Consider the following 13,680-nt stretch of genomic DNA (forward strand, 5'->3'; position numbering starts at 1 on the left):
ATACAGAAATGGGTGGTTTTTCTGCATAAGTGACAGGAGAGGAGCAGGAGGAGCTAGAGGGCGATGAGTGAAGAAACCATTCATCAGCAGCAGCAAGATATGGAGCAGAATCTGAACCAGCAGGTGGTGGCATACTTAGACTGCATCCTGCCACCCCACATCCAAGATCCCTTGGACTACTGGGCAGCCAAACTTGATTTGTGGTCGCAACTGGCCGAGTTTGCCCAAGACAAGCTTTCTTGCCTGGCCAGTAGTATGGAATCAGAGCGGGTGTTTAGTGTGACGGGGGGCATAGTTACCCCAAAAAGAACTCGCCTTTCTACACAAAATGTTAAGAGACTAACCTTTTGTAAAGACTAGATACTTCTCAGTGCCACACCCAAACTTTGTGAAAAGAGACTCTTTTCTTCTGGCCACCTACTTCAGCCACTATTCTGATGCTGCCACCCAACTGATGCCACACACCTGCTGCCTTGTTCTCCTACTGCCACCCACCATCTTGTGCTGTTACTGCCACTGCTGTTGTCCTCCACCTCCCCACTCTGTGACTAGGCTACTGTGTTGACTTCTCATGTGGCTGCCACCTCACCACTCTGTGAATGACCACTATGTTGACTCCTCATGCTGTTGCCACCTCACCACTCTGTAACTGGGCCACTATGTTGACTCCTCATGTGGTTGCCACCTCACCACTCTGTGACTGACCACTGTGTTGACTCCTCATGCTGTTCCCACCCTCACCACTCTGTGACTGACTACTATGTTGACTCATCATGTGGTTGCCACCTCACCACTCTGTAATTGGGCCACTGTGTTGACTCCTCATGCAGTTGTCACCTCACCAATCTGTGTCTGACCACTATGTTGACACCTCATGCGGTTGCCACCCTCCCCATAATGTAACTGGGCCACTGTGTTGACTCTTCATGCGGTTGCCACCCTACCCACTGTATGACGGGGCCACTATTGTCCTTGTTTGGCCTTGACATCATTGTTGACATTTATTTTATCCTTCTGCTGGTCTGTCAGAAGGACAGAAAAATAAGAAACACAAGGACCCTGTCTTTTGAGCAGCAATAAGGCCTGTACCACACAGTCCCTATTTTGCATCAGGATTTGCTCATGATTTGGAGGCCAAAAGCAGGAGTTGGTACAAAACACAGAAGACACGCAAACTTTCCAATCATGTGTCATCTCTGTTTTGGATCAACTCCTGTTTTTCTATTCTTTTTTGTTTGGCCATAGCAATACTGATGCATTACTGACCATATGAAAGCAGATGCTCAAAAGACAGGATCCATTTTTGGAGGTTGTTCTTATGATGGATCAGAAGAAGGGCAAAATAAACTGTGACGTCAACAGAAACTTCCTGCTGACACCCTCTCCACTCCAATGTCATGGGGCCACTACTTGTATCAGCATGTAACAGACCACTTTCTGTAGAAATCTATGTGGAATCAGCTGACAGTGTAAAAGGAGTGTGCTGTTTCACTCTATAGTAGAATCTTGGGCCACTGCACGGTTCTTTATACCTGGCGCTAACATTGACCTGTAAGGCTGAGTTCATACTTACTTGGCGACTTAACTGACCAAATAAGTAAAGTGTAAAGTGATTCTAAGAGTACCGCCTCGCACTTGCCTGTCACACAGATGCAAAGTAACTGTTTCACTACCACATCGGACTACTTATGCATGTTTCTGCAATAAACAGTGTTCTACACCAATAAACAGTCTCTCTGCAGCCGTGAAACAGCCATTTTTTAACACAGCTATTTCACGAATAAATTTGGATCGAATCAAATCTTTTCGGGAAATTCAGCGAACTGTTCGAATCGAATCTTTGAAAAAATTGCTCATCTCTAGTCATAACGTCCACTACCACTGTAGGCTGGGCAAGAGAGAACAGACAGTGCATACTAGGCGAGTTCAGGCCACTGTACCAGTGTGCCTGAAACACATGAAGCAGCATCACCCCATCCTGTTGGCAAACAAAGGTGGCCACCAGTATCCGCAACAAGAGCTTCTTCCATCTCCTGATCTCCCTTGTGGCAGCCACATCCACGAGCGGCACGGTGTCTTTTAAATTGTCGTCATCACTTTCTGCTTCTCCTGCTCAGATTTCTCCTCTGCTTCTTCGTCAGCCATCGATCATGGAATGCATGGCCACGAAACAAATTTACATGCCCAGCAATCCAATAGTGTTAAGCTCAATTCCCACCCGGCCAAGTTGATGACGACGCAATCACTAGCATAACATTTGGTAGAGTCCACCACCTTTAGAAAGTTGATGGTTTGTGCTCAGTCTCATTGGAAAAAAAATAGCCGGCATTATTTCTCCCAAAAAGCCACCCCACCTTGTTCTCTCTCATGGTGGATAACTTGGGTCACTCTTTGCGATTATCACTGTGCACAAGGCATATGCCTCGGTGGACACCTGGAGCAGCAGTTATGGGCATGGACAGCGCTAGAGATGAGCAAACCTATTGAGATTCAGTTTCTTCTGATTTGCAAAACTTTAAAAAAAAAGTTGGTCTGAAACAACTGGCTCCAAATGCCCTTGAAATTAGTTACTATTCTCCTAGGATTTAGAATTTTATCTCTTTTAGTCAATGTTTTATGATTTTTTGCTCTTTTTCTCTCGGCTCCGTAAGCTCTTAAATGCAATGACATGATTAGTAACTCATGACTGAGTTACAGTGACACAAATAGCTATAAGTAAATGCATGTGTCACGCTGGACAGGATACAAGATACACAGAATACAACAAAACAAATGTCAAGATAAGAAGCTGGGGATAAAGGTCCCCTCCTGAAAAATCCCTACCAGCTCTCCCTAGACTTCTATGCCCACATTCAGACCCTGAAGGTGGGAATGAACTTGTCCTCGTGCCTAGGCTGAAGATTCCCTAAAATCCCTAAGATGGTGAAAGGGGGAAAGAGGCAGCTTGCTCCCTCAGAACCTGGAGGGGGCAGGCGTCTCTCTAACAGCCTAGACAGACATTCACAAGAAAACAAAACCAACTTATCTTGTACTGAGCAGGAACAGCAATCCTTCCCTCCTTCCTTCCTCTAAACAAGACAGAAGCTATAACCCGCACAGGACACTGGGAGTGAGCGTAATTTAAACTCATACCAACGACCCCACCCAGTGCACCTGAAGGGAGACGGATACAGGTCAGCTCCAAAACAATAACAAAAGGCTACACATGTGCTGCTAACCTAGCAGACCTCCGCACATGACCTTAGCAGGGCATGACAGCATGACTGTGTTAATCTACAGCGTGTTTAAACATATCATGCGTTGGGTTGAGGATTTAGCATGATGGGGGAAGGGGGGTTGCTGTTTCAATTGTCATCCCAGACAACAGAAAGGCTGGGTATACTCTTGTCACAAAGCTACGCCCCTGGTGGGAGAGAAGCACATATTAGAAGTCTCATGGCAGCATGTCCTTGTAGCACAATATCTTGCGTTAACAATACAGTTGAATACTGTGCGGCAGATGGCAGTAGTTTGTGCTGCTCTGTGGTATTTGGTTAAGCTGAGGCAGTATAGTATGCACTATGGTATTGCTGGCCCTGCATAATTATGTCACCCTGCCTTCTGTCAGTTTGGACCCGCCTACAACATGGGGACACTTTACGGTTTTTTTCCAGGGCCACATTCAGTTCCCAATCAAGCCTTGCCACTGACATCACTGATAAAAACCCTCAGATGCCACTGGTAATGCTGACCGTACCATGTACAGAGTTTGCAGATTGAGGAGACTACTCATCTGACTGATGGCTGCTATGGCCACCATGGGTCTTGTAAAGGCATTGGAGCCTGCTAGTTATGGAGGCGTATGAGGCCCGGACCACACGCTACGTCTCCTAGGTAATTGTAATGCTCAGTGACATACTACTGAGACCCTGTAATGGTGTGGGTACACGAGCTATGCCCTCAACATTACACCATTGGCCACTATATTATACAGCTGGTGTCCTGCTCTCATTGACAGGATCATAGATAACTCCAATCCTGACAGTTTAACCCATTACATGCCAGGAACAATACTGTCTCAACATTTAACTGATATTAAGGAGGGAGAGTGCTTCCTTTCTCACCCTATTACCCTCCATGATTTATTGTTAGGTTTTGTAGGGTTACTATCTAAAATTAAGGTCCAGCAATGTCCCATAGGTCTACCATGTTCAGTTACCGACGAGAACCTCCCTTTACCAGGGCTGATTATGCATAATATCAGTTTTTACAGTAACTAGTGTAATACATTGCAAATCAGAAGTGTTACAGTGTATTAAATGGGCGATGAGCAGATCCCATGAACATTAGCACTAAACAAAATAAGAAATGATAAGTAATGTAACATAAAAATGCCATAGTTGTTTATTTCAATCATTCCATCTCACAAGAATACAATTAAGAAGGAAATCTTACCAATGGAAACTGTAACTTGTCCCTCAAGACAAGCTCTCATGCAGCTAGATTTCAAGAAAAGCACAAATGTTATGGGCCATTGAATGTAGAAATGCACAAAATGTAAAAAAAAATAATAATGTGTTTACTGTGCAAAAGATTAAAACAAACTGTATGTTTGGAATAACAAACTCAAAAAGCAACAGCAGAATAACTATTTTTCATGTGTTCACTACAAAAAAGTTATCTCTTTTAACCCCTTCAGGACCCTGCCATTCTTCACCTTAAGCACCAGGCCATTTTTTGCAAATCTGACGTGTGTCACTTCATGTGGTGATAACTTTAAAACGCTTTTACTTATCCAAGCCGTTCTGAGATTGTTTTCTCGTCACATATTGTACTTCATGACAGTGGTAAATTTGAGTCAAAATATTTCACTTTTATTTATAAAAAAATGTCTCTGCTTTTAAAACAGATAGTGATACCTCCTATAATAGTTATTACTTTACATTTCCCATACGTCTACTTCATGTTTGGATCATTTTGTAAATGACGTTTTCTTTTTTGGAACTTTAGAAGGCTTAGAAGCAAAACCCACTTTTTAAGGACCAGTTCAGGTCTGAAGTCACTTTGTGAGGCTTAGGCCTCATGCACACGACAGTTTTTTTTTTGCGGTCCGCAAAAACGGGTTCCGTTTTTCCGTGATCCGTGACCGTTTTTTCGTCCGTGGGTCGTTCTTGATTTTTGGAGGATCCACGGACATGAAAAAAAAAGTCGTTTTGGTGTCCGCCTGGCCGTGCGGAGCCAAACGGATCCGTCCTGAATTACAATGCAAGTCAATGGGGACGGATCCGTTTGACGTTGACACAATATGGTGCAATTTCAAACTGATCCGTCCCCCATTGACTTTCAATGTAAAGTCAGGAGTCCCTATTAATATACCATCGGATCAGAGTTTTCTCCAATCCGATGGTATATTTTAACTTGAAGCGTCCCCATCACCATGGGAACGCCTCTATGTTAGAATATACCATCGAATTTGAGTTACATCGTGAAACTCAGATCCGACAGTATATTCTAACACAGAGGCGTTCCCATAGTGATGGGGACGCTTCTAGTTAGAATATACTACGAACTGTGTACATGACTGCCCCCTGCTGCCTGGCAGCAGCCGATCTTTTACAGGGGGCTATGATCAGCACAATTAACCCTTCAGGTGCCGCACCTGAAGGGGTTAATTGTGCGTATCATAGCCCCCTGTAAGAGATCAGGGGCTGCCGTGGAGACATCGACCGGATGTGGTCGATGTCTCCGGTCGATGTCTCCGTCAAACTGCAGCACCCCTGGGGTGCTGCACACAAAAAAAACAACTTTTTTTTCCTTCACTCTCCCTGCAGTTCTAACCTAAAGCTCTCCCTAAATGTTTATGTGCCAGATGGCACTTTATGGTGGCTCAGGGGCCACGGATGGCGACAGATCGCATGGGAGGCAGAGGGACTGACACGGGGCTCCTCTCTTCTCGCTCACACGGAAGTTTGTGGGCGGGGAGAGCGGCGCTCCGTCCACCCGTCCGTCCAGCGAATCAAAGGCGATCCTGAGAGGTGGCGTCACCGCCATCTCACAGGATCTACGGAGGGTGATTGGTAGTGTATATTACACCACCGATCACCCTCCTATTCCGGGTCATTGGGTCACCGGTGACCCGAATGACCCGGAAATGCTGCAAACCGCAGGTCTGAATTGCAAACCGCCCGCCGGTGATCGGAAATACACAGGGCGTACAGGTACACCCTGTGTCCTTAAGGACTCGGACATCAGGGCGTACCTGTACACCCTGTGTCCGTAAGGAGTTAATCCATTTTTTCTAGTAACAAAGCAAGGGTAAACAGCCAAACAAAACTCAATATTTATTACCCTGATTCTGTAGTTTACAGAAACACCCTACCTGTGGTTGTAAACTGCTGTATGGGCACATGGCAGGGCGCAGAAGGAAAGAAACGCCATATGGTTTTTGGATGGCAGATTTCACTGGGACAATTTTAAATTGCCATGTCACATTTGAAGACCTCCTGATGCACCCCTAGAGTAGAAACTCCCAAAAAATTGACCCCCTTTTGGAAACTACGGGATAAGGTGGCAGGTTTGGTGGTACTATTCTAGGGTACATATGATTTTTGGTTGCTCTATATTAAACTTTTTATGAGGCAAGGTAACAAAAAATAGCTGTTTGGGCACCGTTTTTATTTTTTGTTATTTACAATGTTCATCTCAAAGATTAGATCATGTGGTATTTTTATAGAGCAGGTTGTTACGAACACAACAATACCAATTATTTTGGTTGTTTGTTTCAGTTTTTACATAATAAAGCATTTTTGAAAGAAAATGCTTTTTTAGTGTCTCCATATTCTAAAAGTCAGTTTTTATTTTTATTTTTTGGGCGTCTGTCTTATTTTGGGGCTCATTTTTTTCAGTATGAGATGATGCTTTGATTGGTACTATTTTAGGGTGCATATGACTTTTTGATCGCTTCGTATTACACTTTTTGTGATGTAAGGTGACAAAAAATTAATTTTTTTACACACTTTTTATTATATTTTTTTTTTACGGTGTTCACCTGAGGGGTTAGGTCATGTGATATTTTTATACAGCAGGTTCTTACGGACGCGGCAATACCTAATATGTCTACTGTTTATATTTATTTTAGTTTTACACAATAACAGCATTTTTTAAACAAAAAAAATCATGTTTTAGTGTCCATATTCTGAGAGCCATATTTAAAAAAAATAAAAATTTGGGGTGATTGTCTTAGGTAGGGGCTCATTTTTTGCGGGGTGAGGTGACGTTTAGATTGGTTCTATTTTGATCGCTTGGTGACAAAAAAAGGTTTTTTAGCACAGTTTTTATTTAATTTTTTTGAAGGTGTTAACCTGAGGGGTTAGGTCATGTGATATTTTTATAGAGCCGGCCGATACGGACGCGACGATACCTAATATGTCTATTTTTCTTTTTTTCCTATTTAAAAAAAAAATTATTAACTTTACTTTGGGAAAAGGACGTTTTTTGTTTTTTTACTTGAAACTTAATTTTTTTGCAAAACATTACTTTCTTCTTTTTTAATTTTATTTTTTGTCCCACTCTGGAACTTTAACTTTTGGGGGTCTGAACCCCTTTATAATGCATTACAATACTTTGCAGAGACGTGTAATTGTCTATAGAGATGTCGCAAACATAAAATTTTCCATTTGCGAACGGCGAACCCGAATTTTCGCAAATGTTCGCGAATGGGCGAACCGCCATAGACTTCAATAGGCAGGCGAATTTTAAAACCCACAGGGACTCTTTCTGGCCACAATAGAGATGGAAAAGTTGTTTCAAGGGGACTAACACCTGGACTGTGGCATGCCGGAGAGGGATCCATGGCAAAACTCCCATGGAAAATTACATAGTTGACGCAGAGTCTGGTTTTAATCCTTAAAGGGCATAAATCACCTAACATTCCTAAATTATTTGGAATAACGTGCTTTAAAACATCAGGTATGATGTTGTATTGATCAGGTAGTGTAAGGGTTACGCCCGCTTCACAGTGACAGACCAAACTCCCCGTTTAACGCACCGCAAACAACCGCAAACAGTCCATTTGCACAACCGCAAACTCCCCATATGCACAAGGTTGGATACCCAGCTAGCCATGTCCCATTCCTTGTCCTCACTGATGTCATTGAAGGTCTCTTCCTCCACCCAGCCACGTACAACACCAAGGGTCCCCGAAAGGTGACAACAAGCCCCCTGGGACGCCTGCTGTGGTTGGTCTTCCAATTCCTCAAAGCCACCTTCCTCCTCCGACTCCTCTTCTTCAAACTCCTCTCTGCGTTGCCTCTCTCTGTGTTATTATAAGGTGTGTTAAGTAGTACTATTCCTATCAGTTTAATCCCTGTTACGTCCCCTATCAGGGGACGTGTATATGGCATCGATGTTAGGAACGGGGAGATGGAAAAAGATGCTTGGTCGGTCCTCCTACTTCAAATTTGGGGCACTGCACGTGCAATCTAATGTGCCACCAGATAGTTGTAGTGTGTTATGTTGTTCTATTCTTATCAGTTTAATCCCTGTTACGTCCCCTATCAGGGGACGTGTATATGGCATCGATTTTAGGAACGGTGAGATGGAAAAAGATGCTTGGTCGGTCCTCCTACTTCGAATTTGGGGCACTGCTCGTGCAATCTAATGTGCCACCAGATAGTTGTGGTGTGTTAAGTAGTTCTATTCTTATCAGTTTAATCCCTGTTACGTCCCCTATAAGGGGACGTGTATGGAATAGATTTTAGACAACCGCAAAGAGTTGTCAATAGTTGACACACTCATGACATAAATTTTATACCTCTATGCGTCAATCTTGGTGTAGTGATGACTGTGCTCGTGCGCACGTTTGATTGCAGGCGATGGGGTTTTTTCAAAGCCTATGGTCGTGCTGAGGTAGTTAAGTGACAGTTAAGTGACCCAGAAAACAATGATTCTGCAGTGTGGGCCCATTGTTGGCCTAGTAGGCTTTAATAATCACCTTAGATGATCACAAAGAAAATTAATGTTTTTTCTATGCAAAATTATCCAGCCGATCGCTTTTGGTCTGTTCACAATGAAGCAACGACCTTATGATCTGGGGTGTGCCAACATTGCCATTGCCAACACACTCATAGAGGTGCTCGCTTCATTGTGATACGCAAGGCCCTTCACCACGACAAGGTAACGATCATGAAGGGGAATTGACACATGTATGTGCCTTTTTTTTTGTTTGGTTTTTGAAGCCACAGTGCAGCACCAGAGGCCAGAAAAATTAGGCATGTACACATGCCTGAAAAATTTGGTATTGTTGCAGCCGCTGCTGTTTGTTTCCCAGGCAGAAAGTGCCCTAAAACATTGCAGCTTGAACCCTAGTTGGTGGCGGATAAGTCACGCAAGTCATCAGGCATTCAGAGATAAAATACAGCAGCGTGTTAACCATTTTTAGCCCAAGGCAGCTCATCTCATCAGGCCTTTTTTAGTCTAATGTATCGCCCACTGTTAGTCCCTTCGGGATCCATCCCTCATTCATCTTAATAAAGGTGAAGTAATGTAGACTTTTTTGACCTAGGCGACTTCTCTTCTCAGTGACAATACCTCCTGCTGCACTGAAGGTCCTTTCTGACAGGACACTTGAAGCGGGGCAGGCCAGAAGTTCTATCGCAAATTGGGATAGCTCAGGCCACAGGTCAAGCCTGCACACCCAGTAGTCAAGGGGTTCATCGCTCCTCAGAGTGTCGATATCTGCAGTTAAGGTGAGGTAGTCTGCTACCTGTCGGTCGAGTCGTTCTCTGAGGGTGGACCCCGAAGGGCTGTGGCGATGCGTAGGACTTAAAAAGCTCCGCATGTCCTCCATCAACAACACGTCTGTAAAGCGTCCTGTCCTTGCCAGCGTGGTCGTGGTAGGAGGAGGATTACTTTCACCTCTTCCCCTGTTAGATTCCCGTTGTGCTGTGACATCACCCTTATACGCTGTGTAAAGCATACTTTTAAATTTAATTTGGAACTGCTGCATCCTTTCCGACTTGCGGTAATTCGGTAACATTTCAGGCACCTTCTGCTTATACCGGGGGTCTAGTAGCATGGACACCCAGTACAGGTCGTCCTCCTTCAGCCTTTTTATACGAGGGTCCCTCAACAGACACGACAGCATGAAAGACGCCATTTGCCCAAAGTTGGATGCCGAGCTACTCATGTCCCGTTCCTCGTCCTCAGTGATCTCACTGAAGGTATGTTCTTCCCCCCAGCCACGTACAACACCACGGGGTACCAGATAGGTGACAACGAGCACCCTGGGATGCCTGTTGTGGTTGGTCTTCCTCCTCCTCCTCAAAGCCACATTCCTCCTCTGACTCCTCTTCCTCACAATCCTCTTCCAGCGTTGCCGCAGGTCCAGCAAGCGATGCTGATAAGGCTGTTTCTGGTGGTGATGGTGACCACAACTCTTCCTCTTCACGCTCATCTACGGCCTGATCCAGCACTCTTCGCAGGGCATGCTCCAGGAAGAAAACAAATATTATGATGTTGCTGATGGTGCCTTCGGTGCGAATGACTAGGTTTGTCACCTCCTCAAAAGGACGCATGAGCCTACAGGCATTGCGCATGAGCGTCTAGTAACGTGGCAAAAAAATTCCCAGCTCCGCAGAGGCTGTCCTAGCACCCCGGTAATACAAATACTCGTTGACTGCTTTTTCTTGTTGGAGCAGGCGGTCGAACATTAGGAGTGTTGAATTCCAACGTGTCGGGCTGTCGCAAATGAAGCGCCTCACTGGCATGTTTCGCCGCTGGATATCTGAAAAGTGCGCCATGGCCGTGTAGGAACGCCTGAAATGGCCACACACCTTCCTGGCCTGCTTGAGGACGTCCTGTAAGCCTGGGTACTTATGCACAAAGCGTTGTACGATCAGATTACACACATGTGCCATGCACGGCACATGAGTCAACTTGCCCAAATTCAATGCCGCCAACAAATTGCTTCCATTGTCACACACCACTTTGCCGATCTCCAGTTGGTGCGGAGTCAGCCACTGATCCACTTGTGCATTCAGGGCGGACAGGAGTGCTGGTCCGGTGTGACTCTCTGCTTTCAGGCAAGTCAACCCCAAGACGGCGTGACACTGCCGTATCCAGGGTGTGGAATAGCCCCTGGGGAGCTGGGGGGGTGCCGTTGATGTGGAGCAAGACGCAGCAGCAGAAGAGGACTCAGCCGAGGAGGTTATGGAAGAGGATGGAGTAGGAGGAGTAGAGGAGGTGGCAGCAGGCCTGCCTGCAAGTCGTGGCGGTGTCATCAACTCCTCTGCAGAGCCACGCATTCCATGCTTGGCAGCCGTCAGCAGGTTAACCCAATGCGCAGTGTACGTGATATACCTGCCCTGACCGTGCTTTGCAGACCAGGTATCAGTGGTCAGATGGACCCTTGACCCAACACTGTGTGCCAAACATGCCATTACTTCCTTTTGCACAATCGAGTTCAGGTTGGGGATTGCCTTTTGTGCAAAGAAATTTCGGCCGGGTACCTTCCACTGCGGTGTCCCAAACGCCTCAGACTCCACCAGCTTGTATGGTAAAAGCTGGCGGGCTAAGAGTTCAGACAAGCCAGCTGTCAGACGCCGGGCAAGGGGGTCACTTTGTGACATTGGCTTCTTACGCTCAAACATGTCCTTGACAGACACCTGACTGTGGGCAGATGAGCAGGAACTGCTCAAGGCGAGAGACGGAGTGGCGGATGGTTGAGAGGGGGCAAGGAGGACAGCAGTGGTTGATGTGGCTGAAGATGCTGGACCAGGAGGAGGATGGCGGCTTTGAGTTTGTGTGCTGCTTGTACTCATGTGTTGATCCCATAGGCGTTTGTGATGTGCGATCATGTGCATTCGCAAAGCAGTTGTACCTAGGTGGGTGTTAGACTTCCCACGACTCAGTTTCTTTTGGCACAGGTTGCAAATGGCATCGCTGTTGTCAGAGGCAGACACACAAAAAAAATGCTACACTGCTGAGCTCTGCAATGACGGCATTCTGGTGGTGGCAACAGCATGCGTTGATTGGCGTGCTGTCTGGCTGACCCCGGGTGCCGATACATGCTGTCTGACTCTGCCACTAGCTCCTTGCGACGACCTCCCCCTGCTTCCAACTCGTCTCCTCCTCCTCTCTGTCTCCCAATCTGAACTTTCCCCCTGTTCTTCTTCTCTTCTAGCGGGCACCCACGTGACATCCACGGACACATAGTCATCATCAACCGCTTCACTTGTATCTGACAACTCATCAAAGGAAGCAGCAGTGGGTACAACATCATCATCATCACACCGTACGTCCATGTGTAATGCTGCCTGACTGAGGCATATCCCTGTTATCTCCATCCTCTGGCAATAATGGTTGCGCATCACTCATTTATTCCAACTGATGTGTAAATAACTCCTCTGACAGATCAAGTGAAGCGGCTGTGGTGCTAGTGTTGGTGGTGGCGGCAAGCGGGCGAGTGGTAACTTGAGAGGTGCCCGAAGCTGAGCTGGAGGAGGATGGTGCGTCAAGGTTCCGAGCGGAAGCTGTAGAAGATTGGGTGTCCTGTGTTAGCCAGTCAACTATGTCCTCAGAACTTTTCGAGTTCAGGGTACGTGGCCTCTGAACACCGGGCATTATTCTAGGGCCTAAGGGAATCACAGCACCATGACCACGACGGCCCCTGCGGGGTGGCCTGCCTCTGCCTGTCATTTTTTTTTAGATTAGTTAAGTTGTACTATGCGTGCAAGCTACTGTGACACCAGATATGAGTGGCACTGTGCACTGGCAGAAGTTGGCAGAGTAGACGCTGTAGGCCTGACACACACGCTTGCAGACAACTAACTGCTATTCAATCTATTACAGTCAAAAATTTTTTTTTAAATGTGCACCACTGTTACACCAGATATGAGTTGCACTGGTGTGACACTGTGCCCTGGCAGGCCCTGAAACGCACACCTGTGAAGGAAACTGACTGATATTATTTCACAGTCAAAAATGTTTTATTTATTTTTTGTGACACCAGATATGAGTGGTGGCACTGGGCAAGTAAGCACAGTATACGCTGTGAGCCTGACACACACACTGGCAGGCAACTGCAATTAGATTACACAGAAAAAAAAAAAAGCAGACTGATGTTCTAGCCCTAAAAAGGGCTTTTTGGGGTGCTGTCCTTACAGCAGAGATCAGATGAGTTCTTCAGGACTGTAGTGGACACTGAATACACTGGCCTAGCTATCGATTTCCCTTTTAAATCAGCAGCAGCTGCACTGTCCCTCCTCTCACTAAGAATGCAGCTTCCGAATGAATCTAAAATGGATGCTGTCCAGGAGGTGGGAAGGTCTGGGAGGGAGGTTCTGCTGCTGATTGGCTGTAATGTGTCTGCTGACTGTGAGGTACAGGGTCAAAGTTTACTCAATGATGATGAATAGGGGGCGGACCAAACATTGCATATGTTCGCCCGCCGCGCCGAACGCGAACAAGCTATGTTCGCCGGGAACTATTTGCCGGCGAACTATTCGGGACATCTCTAATTGTCTACACAACAATAGTGACAGATCCTCACCTGGACATTAGCCTCACAATGACTACTACTCCAATCATTCAGATGGTGATATCCCCGCTCAGATAACAGTCCAGGTTTTTGTTGAAAATAAAGCAACATAAAAAGAGAAGCTTACAAGTTATTCCCCGACTGTGCATTTATCCATCCCCCTG

At 45.9% G+C, this 13,680-nt stretch overlaps 1 protein-coding gene across 1 annotated transcript in view; it reads left to right on the forward strand.

Annotated features, from left to right (window-relative positions):
* The window catches only part of LOC120994402 (oocyte zinc finger protein XlCOF6-like), a 177,948-nt gene that overhangs the window by 104,674 nt on the left and 59,594 nt on the right, over positions 1-13,680 (forward strand). The gene's annotated exons all lie outside the window — the stretch shown is intronic.

Source organism: Bufo bufo, chromosome 3 (assembly GCF_905171765.1).
Source record: "Bufo bufo chromosome 3, aBufBuf1.1, whole genome shotgun sequence".
In the NCBI taxonomy this organism is placed as follows: domain Eukaryota; kingdom Metazoa; phylum Chordata; class Amphibia; order Anura; family Bufonidae; genus Bufo; species Bufo bufo.